We start from the raw sequence: 13,491 nt of genomic DNA on the forward strand, positions 1-13,491 counted from the left end.
CTCTGATGATTTAGGCCACAACTAAGCAGCCTTGCGCTCCGCTACATACCTTCATGTGTATGAACATGACAAATGATCTGAGTTATAAGAACGCTGCCACTTCCTGGAATCCTCCCACTTTTAATACCAATGCATAAAACGCAGGGACAGCAGAGCTTTTTGTGATATAATCCCAAAGCTGCTTAGGGGGCAAGATAAAATCAAATTGTCCCTGTGCATGTTCATTTTTATGCACAATAACATCTGGCATGCTGATGCCACAGCATATTAAGGTGACCTTGAGCATTAAAAGGCACAATAATCTTTTTTTTAAATGGAAAAAAGATGCCTTGCTGATGGACAGTTTACTGTTCCTAAATAACCTTATGAAACTGGGTGGAGGCAGACCTTGATCTCCTCTCCTTGGATGCTGTAATGACTCACTGTAATATTTCTCCCCAAAGACCTTGCCTATGCACGACTGGGGACTTTCCATGCAATGCCAAAACCTATTTCTCTCATATAATATCATTGCAGTCATCATACTATATGTCACTGGAGGACTCAAACCTTGGCCCCCGGCAGCAGGCCCCACCTTGCACCACCGGTGCAGCTTGCATACAGAGAGAACTACTTGCCTGAACTCTGTGAGACTAGAGAACCATCACTGTAGCAGACCAGAGAGTGTAGTGCACTAGAAATGGGGAACCTGCAGCCCTTCAAAAGCTGTTGAACATGAACTCTCAGCAGCTTCAGTCAGCATGGCCAACAGTCAGCGATGAGAGAAGTTGTACTCCAGCAAAATCTGGAAGGCCACAGGTTCATCATTCCTGCATTAAAACTTTACTAGGCTAAGATGGGGGAGGGGATAAGATGCACATATTCTAATCTCAATTTGTCCCCTCATAGGGAGAAATCCTACACAGAGTAGACCCAGTGAAATCCATGAACCTAAGTTAGCCATGTCCATTAGCCTCAGTAGATCTACTCTGAGGGGGACTAGCTTTGAATACCACTGAAAGGTCCTTTAAGCTGAAAAGAAGCCTACCCCTTCATAATTTAAAGCAGAGGTTCCTAGCATGCCCTCCAGGTGTTGAACTGCAGCTCTCATCATCTCTAACCTTGTTCATGCTGGCTGAGGCTGACATTGGGAGTTCAGCTTCAGGAGGGTAACAGATTGGTTGTTCTTGTTCTTGGAGGGGGACGATTCTCAGAGAACACACATTCTGTGATGTGATTTCTCCAACTCCAATATCTTCCACCCATAGGTTCATTGAAACCAAAGGTAGAAATCTATGACCCACCAGACGTTGTTAGACTCTAATTTCATCAGTCCCAAGCAGCATATCAATTGTTAGGGATGATGAGAGTTCAGAAACATCTGGAGGGCAACAGGTTCCATACCCTGCTTTAAGCTGCAAGAAGGGCATAGGTCAATCTTGTTCATTATTGTGTACACTGACTGGCAACAGTTTTCCAAGGTTTCAGACAGGACTCTTTCCCAGCTCAGACTGGAAATGCCACAAATTGATCCCGGGACCCTCAAAACATCAGTTCTGCCAATGAACTGCAGACATTCCCTAAGGAAGGGAAGCAAAAAAAACCCCTCCACTGACCATGGTGGTGGAGTGGGGAATTGGCCTCTGAAAACATGTTTCTCCTGAAGCCAGCTCCCATCACCCATGAAATTTGTACACAGGTCTTTAGTTGTTAACTATTCTATTCTTGACATAAGTGCCTCAGGATGTAGAGAGAAGGGAAAAGGGCATCTCCAAGGCCTTTTCTACCTTCTTACTGATTTGTCAGCAAAGAAGTACATATGGTATAATGCTTCTGTTAGGCTGACATGTATGAAATGCTGTATTGTAAACCAAATACCTTTTAAAATTCATACTGCATCTGAAGGTGTAGAAAGGCCAAATGGTATTATTATGACCTACAGTGTCCTAGCCACTGAGCCAAGACAACAGCATGCACTATGTTCTCAACCAGTATGCTAATAACAGTGAAATATAGCTGACCATACCATATACTGCTTCATCTATATTCAGAAGAAGAGGTGGCAGGGAAATCTATCCTGCATTATTGCCAGATGGGTATTAGAACCACATTTAAGACAAGTATGAAAAACACCTCGCAAAATTGCATGTTTAAGTTTAAGTTTAAGAGGACACACAATGGGAAGTCACTGACAAAGACCACTTCCAGGCTGTCGTTATTTTATAGGTGAGATTCAATCCTCTACTGGCAAATTTGAAGGGTGGGCAATTAAAGACGAGTTCATGCTCTTGCACAACAAACTTTCTTCCGTGGGAAACTTTGGGATAACAATCACTTGAGGCAATGTCATATAACCCCCACATAAAAAAAAAATCAAAATGAATGGTTACCAAAGAGTAGCTGTCACATACCCTTCATGCAAACTTCCTGGGGCTTCAGTGGTTTACAAGGTGTTTCTTAAAAGAAGCATTTAGATTATCATTATGATTCAGTCTGAACCAAACACAGACAGAATTTAAACATGATCAATAATACCCTCTTATTTTCCTGTAAAAATCAGTAAGATTCTTCAGATCAGCAAATTTTGAATCTGCCATAGCTCGGAAGTATAACCCCTATCAGTACACAAGTAAACACTATGCAGTTGCTAACTGTATTGCAGAACCTTGCTTTGTCTAGGTCTAAATGGCAATATCTTCCACATCAGAACCTTGTGCAACCTTCACAAATCCAGGGTTGGTGAATGAGGCATTGGGTCCTTATGCCATTGGCACTAATTGTGCTAATGTAGAGAAGAATGTACCATTGTACATAGAGAAGAAGCTGCCAGATGCTGCAACCCAAACACATTTGTTTAACCCCTCTGGTTTTATAACAGACCTCCACATCTGTATGTGTATATAATAATATAGTTTCTATAGTCAGAAATCTCTTAATCAGTGACACCTTTGATCACTAGCTAGGTGGTTTTCATTTTCCTCCAAGCCAAGTATGCAGGTGTCTCTCCTTCCTATTTGGCAAGCAATTTACTTTTGAGATGACAGTACTGACAGAATGGACTCCCAGGAGCCCATTCCCATCCATGAGTGATATACTATCAAGAAGATCCATAAGCATTTTTGTACATAAAACATCCATGTCTGTAACAGTTCCTAAATAAAATACACGTATTTCTCCCCTATGCCAGTCCCTTGTGACCACAGTCTGCCCTTTTCTGTTTCTCTTGCTGCAGTGTTTAAGAATAGGTATGAGTTAGTTGGCCTGAGATGAACAATTCATATGCTCCAATTCTTTCTTTATTGCCCGGCATAATTCCCATCATATGGTCCCTATCCCTGGTAAGATGTTGCCTTTGTTTTTGGGAAATATTTTGGGGTTACCCCCAGACATGAAATGTGGCTGAATATGTTTGTAATGCAGCTCTTCTGTAATAAGGAAGACCAGGACCACAGAGAAATTAGACCACCTTAAAGATTAAAAAACAAACCTCTTATGGACATAGGATAAAAGTTCAGCCAAAATGGAGCAACTTGCCTGCAACACATGGAGGTTTCCAGTTTAGGAAAAAATGTGAATAAGGGGGGCAAAATAGATGCACATAAAATTATGCAAGGTGTGGCAAAAGTGGAAAGGGAGAAGTTTCTTTTCCTCTCTCATAATACTGGAGTAATCCAATGAGGATGAATTGGGAACATTCAGGACATTAACACAGCACATAGTTCAACTATGGAAATTGCTACCACAATAGGTAGTAATGGCTGCCAGCTTGGGTGGCTGTAAAATGGGTTTATTCATGGAGGAGATCAGTGGCTAGCAGTTATGATTACCTCTGTGATGAGAGGCCCAATGTCTTCTGAATACTAGTTGCTGGGAAGCACAAACAGGTGTGTGCTACTGCACTCACTTCCTGCTGTGGGCTTCCCATAGGCATCAAGTTGACCACTGTGGGCCAGAATTTTGGACTAGAGAGGCCTTTATTCTAATCCAGCAGGGTTAAGGACTGTGGTTCCCAGCCTTAGAATCAATGGAAGTAATAGGCTACAACTACTACAGGACTGGATTCTTCCAATGCCTCATGCCCTAGAGTGATGGAAGTTTATTGGCAAAAGTGAGAAGAACAACGGGAGGACCTGTTGAAGTAGAACGCCTTGCATTCCTTTGTATAATGCTAAAAGAGGAAAATAGTTGAACCCTCTGATTCCAACTCTAAAATGCTGGATAACCAAAGAAAATCAATATGAACGTTGACAAATTATTCTTTGTGCCAGTGTTGTACTCATTGGGGAATTCTGCTGTATAAGCACAAAAAGAGCAGTTTAAAGGTATTTTAATGTACTTTTTAAATGAAGTTGTCAAAGACTGCATTTGTGCTCTTGTGTTTGATGAATATATAGATTGGTTTTTGCAAAAAGCAGTAAATAAAAATGCAGCCTACTGACTTTCACACAACAAAACACCATGAACTGTGCAGTGGGTGATTGTTGGAACAACTGTGTAAACTAAATATGCCATGTACAATTAAAGTGCACCCCAAATCACTGTTTGCTTGCTGTTACAGCTTTTTTTAACTGATTCTGAACATGATATAGTGAGCATCCCAAAGGACTCATAAATTAATTAAAAGAGCTGTTTTCATTTACACACACAAATACACTCCTCCCCATCTCTCTATTTTCACGCAATGCAGCTGGCCAACCCACACTGTACACTATCATAGATATATATGCCCTAAAGATGTAAGAATACAAGTTTGGAGGTAACAGACTGCCATCACTGTGCAACTTCTAGACTCGAAATGTCCTGCATCATTCAATACCCCTTTCTTCATGCTATGCGCATATATAAGAGAAGAGACACTTTTGTCCCTATAAGAGTATTTGAAATGGGTCTTGCATTATAGTTGGAATTACTGCTAATAAGACATGTTCAACAAAGATCAGAACAATCTGCACCATGGACGTAAATTACTGTTATACCATTTTAACTGCCATGGCTTTCCCCAAAGAATCCTGGGAACTGTAGTTTGTTAATGGTGCTGAGACACCCCTCAGAGAGCTATAATTTCCATCAACCATAACAACCCTACAATCCCCAAGATTCTTTGATGGAACTCATAATTGTTAAAGTGTCTTAAAGAGTATCCTTAAATTGTGACATTTCAGGTGACCACCAGATGTAGTTCCTAAGAACAACAGGGACAGAAAGTATGGCATTAAAGAAATATTTCTGCATGTAAGGGTGTTGCTGCTTGACAAGAGACATCCTGCCCCTGCTGTGCTGATCCTTACCAATCAACATATACCAGCAAGGGATAAGAATAACAATTGTCCCCAATCTCCATCTGGACATGTAGCTTTGTCCAGAATTTGTTTATCACCTGAAAATTATAAACTGGAATCATACACTTACTTTTCGGGTTCATACTTTTGGATTACTAAAGACAAGGAATTAATTTTGAATTCTCTAAAAGCTAGTGAAATGATTTAAAAGTCAGTATTTCAGTGATATCTCATTTCAATAGCACCATGGCAGTTTTTAAAAATCCCAATACAAAATAAAAATAAAAATGCTTCCTAATGCCCAATTATGCTAGGAGGATTCTTTTAATCCAATAAGGACTGTCGGCATTAAAGCAGCTGTTAACAGCAATCATGTTTAGAATCCTAGGTCTGAAAATGCCAAGTCTGCTGATCCAAGGCAGCATCCAAATTGCACTACTAAACAATAAGACTGCGGTGCAGGGGGATCCTACCCCAAGGTACTTGCAGAGTGAAATGCTCCAGCTGACTCAAGCCAACAATTTCCTCTTGAAGGCACAGTAAATTGATCCATCCATGGCAAGCTCAGAAACGTGTAGTAGGTCAAATGCTAATGAGAATCTGCAAGATCAAATTCTAGTCCTGGGCAAGCGACCATTTGCAAAAGGAGAACAGCATACTTCAGAAGAATTTGGTCATTAAGACTCCAGCCCTAAACATGCTTATTACAGAATAAGGGGCTTACTTATGAGTACGCATGCACATAATTGTGCCGCAATAAGTGATACATTAAATTAGTGCTAGTTAAAAGCTCAGCCGTGACTTAAGTAATTTTTGCTAGACTGTATACAGGAAGCTGTATTATAATGAGTCAGAGTACTGATCTACCTAGTTCAGTATTGTCAACACCGACTGACAGAGGCTCTCTATCCAGTGTTTCAGGCAGGAGTCCTTCTCAAACTTACTTGGAGAACCCAGAGATAGAATCCAATAACTTCTGCATGCAACTCAGGTGGTGTTGCCACTGACCTATGGTGGCAACTGGAATGGGAATTCACTGACCAGCAAAATGCTCTGTATATGTTCAAATGTACTTAAAGTAGGGCCAGAGTTACTTCTAAAATTCCTTTTTGCTCTTCGCTAGCGCATTTTGCTTTATCCTGGCCAACACCACATTCGTGTAATAAATAAGGGTCAAGTAATCTTGCTTCATGTGGGATGAGAGGTGCTGAAAAGTAATTGCCTGCTTGGTGCTTTTCCATTTGTGATATTTGAATTCTACCCTTCCAAGTAACTAAGAGCTCAGATGTTGTATTACCTCACTGGTCTGATAGGTCAGGGAGGGAGGAAAAGTCCAGTTTTGGAAGCATGCTTTTTATATTAGTCAGTGGTGTGTAAAGAAAGTAGACTTGATAGGCTGAGTTATGATGACCCTGCAGGGCTAGGAAAGAATGCTCACAGTCTAAATAGCTTATTGAGGGCAGAACTCAACCTGTCAGCATGGAATGTAGTCTCTGGCTAGAACTGGCTCCACTGTTGCTCTGGCACTTTGTGTAACTAGCAAGGAAGAATGAAGGAGTGATCTTAAAAGATAAGTATTAACCCCACTTTAGCCGGCTTGCCAGGATGGGAGTTTCTGAACATGAAGATGCCACCTGTCTGATTGAAAATGGTGTAAAACACAAAATTACTGTTAGATTTCCTCCCCCAGTTGAATGAAAAAGGCTATGGAGATATGAAGGAAACCTTCAAAAAAAACACCCACTAATCACATAATTTTCTCTTCTTACTGCTCAACTTTGATTAGCTATGAAGATTTTTCTGTAGTGAAAATCCTCCCCACTCTTTTTTACTGCTCCCCACACACTTCTGCTTAGTGAGAAGCTTAACCACAAGCCAACAGGCTAAGCCAAACCTTGGCTGAGTTCAGTGGGGCAGCAGCAAAGCACCTGCACATTTCTCTCTGGGAGCATGTGTATCTGCACAGTCCCAAAAAACCAAGCTTGGCTTGCCAGGCTGTACAAACCAGGCCTATGTGTAATGACTATCTGGATGTTGTAACTGTTATTTATTTATCTGAATAGGGTGTGGGTGTGGATATGTGTGTGAGTGTGTGTGTAAATCATTTTGAGATGAATGAATGCAGAGTGCTGGATAAGGTTTTTTAAATATATAACTGCAGGGCTACATGACTACTTCACTTACTTCGCTATTTATTATTAGGACCTTCTCAGTCAGTCATGCTTTGTTTCATCGGTCGTCACAGTAAAACCATTTATAGGTTTTAAAAATTAAAAGAAGTCATTAAAAATATAGTCCAGAACACAGATCAAGATTGTGATGAAGCAATAGATTATAATGGGATTAATTATTGATAATGCTGTTGTCATGTAGGCCATTCTTCATATTTAATAATGTCTCACATTTAGAACTTTAACCCTATCAAATAGGATATGCCTTGAAATTATGGCAAATAAACTATACATAATTAGCTCAAGTTGTTGACAGGATAAAGTATTAGCAACCCTGATAATCCAGAAGGCACCCAAAGCAAATTCTGCTTGAAAAAATACTTATCCATTTCCTGAATTCTTAATATTATTTTGCAAATTTGAAAGTACAGCAGACAGTAACATTCAATAAAATCATTTGGCCTGGCATGTGTCCTTTCTCTGATTGGCTGAGGCACCAGTTACTCCCTAATGCACTACCTAATTAGCGCCTAAAAGACAGCCCTGTCTGCACTACAACTGCCCACCCAGAGTGATGACAACAGATACACTTACACTTACAGTGTGAATGGCAAAATCCCAAAAGGGAATTGAGACTTTGTAAGGATTTATGATTTAATGGTCATGTTATACAATCACCAGTGTAGTGTAGTGGTTAAGAGTGGTAGTCTCGTAATCTGAGGAATCAGGTTCGCGTCTCCGCTCCTCCACATGCAGCTGCTGGGTGACCTTGGGCCAGTCACACTTCTTTGAAGTCTCTCAGCCCCACTCACCTCACAGAGTGTTTGTTGTGGGGGAGGAAGGGAAAGGAGAATGTTAGCCGCTTTGAGACTCCTTAAAGGGAGTGAAAGGCGGGATATCAAATCCAAACTCTTCTTCTTCTTCTTCTTCTTCTTCTTCTTCACTTTCTATTAAATGAGCTTGGTGTTGGGTGTTCAGTACCTGGCCCTAACTTTATATTAAGGAGTTACCATCTGAGTTAACATTTTTGTGTCTCTCTTTTAATACAGGCATGCCAGAAGTGGCAAATGGATTGTAGACAGCCGGAGAGGCAGGATGTGATGTGTGCACATTTCAGGCACAGCTTGTCTCCCTCTATCAGACAGTTCAAAAGTTGAGAAGGTAGGAAAGGGTCAGCTTTGAAAAGAATGGCATTCTCACTATAATGCTCAAACCACATTCATTCATGCAAAAAATCTCTGCAAACTGTCCTGCGGTTGCTGCTTCTGTTTCCGCCTTTACGTTTCAGCATTCCTGGCTCTACAGCCAAGAGCACCCAAAGACATTCCCTACTTTATCTCCCAACAAGATGAGTCTCATGTAATGGTCTCCTCCTGAGCTTTCATCAAACGACAGCTTTACTGCTTGGTGCTGCCCAAAATTTAATTTGTTGCTAAAAAACGGTTTTATGTCTTCCCACACAATATTGAGATGATCATCCATTTAAAGTGGAGGAAAGAAAATAGTGCAAATAAGGAGGAGAAAGATAAGGATCAAACAGGCTACTGTGCAGTATATCTTTTATCTTTGATAAATGCCATGGGAGTTAGCTCATGTATTCAGTATCAGACTGGTGAGGTATAATTGGGCGTACCTAGTAATTGCATAAATTGAAGAATAGCAAGGCCGTGCGTCCAAATATCATTTCTGGTAAGAAACAATTCCTTTTTAAGGGAACTAGGCCTTTCAAAGAAGTAAGGCTAGATAACAGTACTGGCTCAATTTCAGCCAAATACATTTTGCTACCTGAGGCAGAGCAGCAGATGCACCCCTTCCCCACAGTCCTTGTGGATAGTACCAAACCATTCAAGATAATTTGGCACGAGATGCAGAGAATCCCACAAACTCCTCTCCTTGTCCACAGCAGCAGCAATGCAACTATAACAATCTGCAGCTTTTGTTCCAAGACACCCAAAACCAGCCACCTCATTCTACCTAATGGCAGGGACAGTCCTGCTCCGTCTATGTCCCTTTACTGTAAAACAAGTAACTGGAAACCTTGAGGCCTGCTGCGTATGGGAGATTCAATTCACAGCTTGAAAGAAGCCCCTCACAAATACAACATGTGGACAACAGAATCCCACTTTGACAATGGAATGTAGGATGCTGCCTTAAACTGAATCAGACCAATAACTTATTCAATCAGCTCTCACCTTCTTTAAAAGGTTCCAGTGTGAAAAGATATGGATAACTGCCTCTTGGGTGGTCCCTTATCTAATTGGAGGAAGGCCCCATAGTTATCAGAAGCACAGAACTATGACCTGAGCTGAGTCCGTGTTCAGCCACAGTAGTTGATGGTTCAAAAATGTGCACCTATCAGTCAGGGAAAAAACACCATCTGCTTCAAGTCAGACAATACATTCCCTATGAGGTTATCCTCATGGGACCATGCACCTTTCACACCTGAGCACACACATGCTACATACATGGAGCCAGATGCTTGTGCATCTAAACAAGAAGGCATATTTATATCACAGAAAGCATTTTTGTCAGACAAGCTATAGAATCTTCAACATGCTTTCTCAACAGCTTGCGTTCTCACTAGAAAACTGTTGGCGCTAAAAATGTGTTTTCATGCATATCTGTGCCTTCAGGCAATTAGAGTAAAGGCCTGTGACACACCAGTAACCTTAAGATTGCCAGATGTCCAGGACTGGCCTGGACAGTGTAAGAACTGACTCTTATCAAAAACTCAGATAATCTTCCTTATAGGAGCCCCAAAGCAGCCTCCAAGTCCAGAAAATCCAAGTACATTGCTTATTTTTGGTGTAACTAGCATCTGTTTTTCAAAGGAGATGCATATGGAGTTGACAATGGGTATCAGGAATCACACAAGAAACGTACATGGTAGTTTTTATAACACCACAGCAACTATAGAAAAAAGTTTAACATGGCCAATTGAAAAGAAAGAAGCGGGGAACACCTGAAAGCCAAGTTTGTAGATGCTTTGAAAGTCTATTATTTCCCAGAAGGAACAACAAAAAGGTTTTTTTTGGGGGGGCAGGGTTTCCTCTGTACTGCAGTGTATAATAAAATGTCTTTGGGTTCCAAATAACTACTTTTTGAAGGGAAAAAACCCCATATATGCTGCTTTAGACTAACAAAATAATTGGTTTAGGTTCTTCCCCCTTACATTATCTTTCAGGAAAAATGCAGTAATTTCATAATTCATGAAATAAAAACAAAGCTTACATATTTCAAATATCCTTTTCTCAAAGGTTGCAGTACTAATTACTTCTTGGAACAAATAACAATTTCAGATAAATTCCTTGGAATTGTGGCTAATTTCAGAGCAGTTTACATCTGCTGCAGTCAAAAGTCTGGAGTTGTGCCAAGACGTACGACAGGCAACCCAATTGTTTCCACCGTGTAACTACAAGCCTGGTTGGCATGTCACGTTCGACCACAGTTAAAATGACCTATGGTTTAATGTAAACAAGCAGCATGTTAGTGCACACTGCTGAAATCATGGGTGCTTTGCTCCTCCCCTGCTTCTGCTGCACCACTGGGAAACAAGCTTGCCTGGCTTGTTGTGTCGTCCAAACTCATGCTGTGGTTTGTTTTCGCCAAACAAGCCATGAGCGGAAAGCCAAGAGCAAACCTTGGCTGTTTGGAGAGAAATAAAGCATGAGCCTTGGTTCGGATGACACAACAAGCCAGACAATTTTCTGACAGTCTAGTCACAATGCTCAGAGAATTTCAGAAGCATGCACCAGCCTGCAGTTCATTCACAGAAAACCATAGCTTATTTTAATTATGTTATGTTGTGGTTCATTTAATGTATCACTTTTGGACTCAAAGGCCCACCAAGCAGTGAACATCATATCACTATAAACATACAATATGTACTAAATTGAAACAGTGTAAACTAGCAAAATCAAAATATGCAACAGTGGCATACCTATATACAGTGAACTGGCCATAATATAGTGATTGAGAACTGTCTCACTCATCACTTAAATCTTCAACTCTGTAGCCACTTTTGTTACATCAGGGTGAACAAGCAGATTCAGATATTTTCCGGTGCCACTTGCCCCCCCCCCTTTTCTGCCACCAATCAAACTAATGTTAATAATAATACTAGCCTCTAATAGTAAAGGTAAAGGTACCCCTGCCCGTACGGGCCAGTCTTGACAGACTCTAGGGTTGTGCGCCCATCTCACTCAAGAGGCCGGGGGCCAGCGCTGTCCGGAGACACTTCCGGGTCACGTGTCCAGCATGACAAAGCTGCATCTGGCGAGCAGCGCAGCACACGGAAACGCCGTTTACCTTCCCGCCAGTAAGCGGTCCCTATTTATCTACTTGCACCCGGGGGTGCTTTCGAACTGCTAGGTTGGCAGGCGCTGGGACCGAGCAACGGGAGCGCACCCCACCGCGGGGATTCGAACCGCCGACCTTTCAATCTGCAAGCCCTAGGCACTGAGGCTTTTACCCACAGCGCCACCCGCGTCCCTTAGCCTCTAATATCACCTACCAATCAAACTAGATATCTGTTCACGAACTGCATTTATGCTCTCACCACAGACACAGCTCCCTAGCATTCCATCTCTCACTTGGAAACCAGGTTAATTCACATTCCCCTCACCCACTGCTCCAGTCTCTCACCCAGGAGCATGGTTTAATGTGATGCACAAGTCAGGTCTATGACAGTAACTGACAACCCAGCTGTGCTAAAGTATTAGTATTTAAGCTTGTTGGCACCCACTGGCTTTGAAAGCTGTGGCTCTGAATGTTAGGAGGATTTTCAGAATTGCTGCACTCCTTGGCTTTTTGGCTAACACCAAGTGTAGTGTGCAGAATCTCTTCCTGCCATTAATTGCGATGGGCCTGAGAACCTTGACCCAGATAATTTTTTCCTATGAATAATTGAATTCCATTGTCTGGAAGAAACCAACAGAGGCAACCTTTGAATCATGAATTAGCCTCAGTAAAAGGAAGAAAGTTCCGTAATATTGGACTGTGAAGCTCATCTTCATGTCTACAAATAAATCCTAAATCACCCTGACACAGTTTACACAAATGACCGGACACTGTAATTTGTAAATGCTTTCAGAATGGCTGGCCTCTCGAATTAGACGACAAGATCAGAATGTAAAGGCTCCCTAAATTCCTGCCACAAAAGGAATAGCAGACAAGCACTCTTATTGCCTTTAAATCAAAAGCCTCCAGAATCTCTAATGAAATGCTGCGTCTGCCATATGGCAACCCAATCTTGCTGACCTCAGTCTTGTAAGACCCCCACCAGCATTAATTTAGCAAGTAAATGTCAATGCTCCACAAAATGGTTTTTGGTTGAACGTATGAGGTGGTGCAGGGACATAAACTGAGATTGCATCTGAAGTTATTGTGTGTGGTGATGCTGTTTCCTTAGGATAATAACCCTGGTTCAAGTGTAAAAAGGGCTCTAGCCATGCAGGGCAGAACTCACTGTTCCCGCCTCCTCAGTTACATTGCTGTTACTCACCTCTGCCACTTTTCACTTATTGGAGAGCAAATATCTGCAGTGGGAAGCCTGCTGAACACGGATAGGCTCCCCGCACGTTTTAGAACTTTGATTATGCAGGGCTCTAAATCACATGGGGAGTATCCACCATTATGGCAGACTTCCCACTGTATGCATTTGCTCTCCAGTGTGCAGAGGGCAATGGAGATGCGATGGAGAGGATGGAACCAGTGAGCCAACAGGGCATGAACTGGTTCCTCACATAATTCTAATCAGTATCTTTTTATCAGTGCTCTCAAGTTAGTCAAGCTGACTTTATGGCTGGTGTGAGTAACATTATTTACATGTGGCTATTCCCCACTATATCAGGAAATTGGTAACGGAGAGAAAACAGATATGAGTAGACAGAGTCTCCTATATTTTGTTGTCTTTAACTGCATATGTTAATAAAAAAAAATGACTCCTGCACAACCTTAGAGACTGGGAGTGGTACTGGACTAATTTTAACTTGAAATTAATGAACATGGCTAAATTAGAGCCATTAATTTCAATAGGCCTCATCTGGGTAAAAATTGAGGTC

At 41.5% G+C, this 13,491-nt stretch overlaps 1 protein-coding gene across 1 annotated transcript in view; it reads right to left on the minus strand.

Moving 5' to 3' along the window:
- Positions 1-13,491, minus strand: part of ARHGEF4 (Rho guanine nucleotide exchange factor 4) — a 157,509-nt gene that overhangs the window by 57,381 nt on the left and 86,637 nt on the right.

This window comes from Podarcis muralis, chromosome 6 (genome assembly GCF_964188315.1).
Source record: "Podarcis muralis chromosome 6, rPodMur119.hap1.1, whole genome shotgun sequence".
In the NCBI taxonomy this organism is placed as follows: Eukaryota; Metazoa; Chordata; class Lepidosauria; order Squamata; family Lacertidae; genus Podarcis; species Podarcis muralis.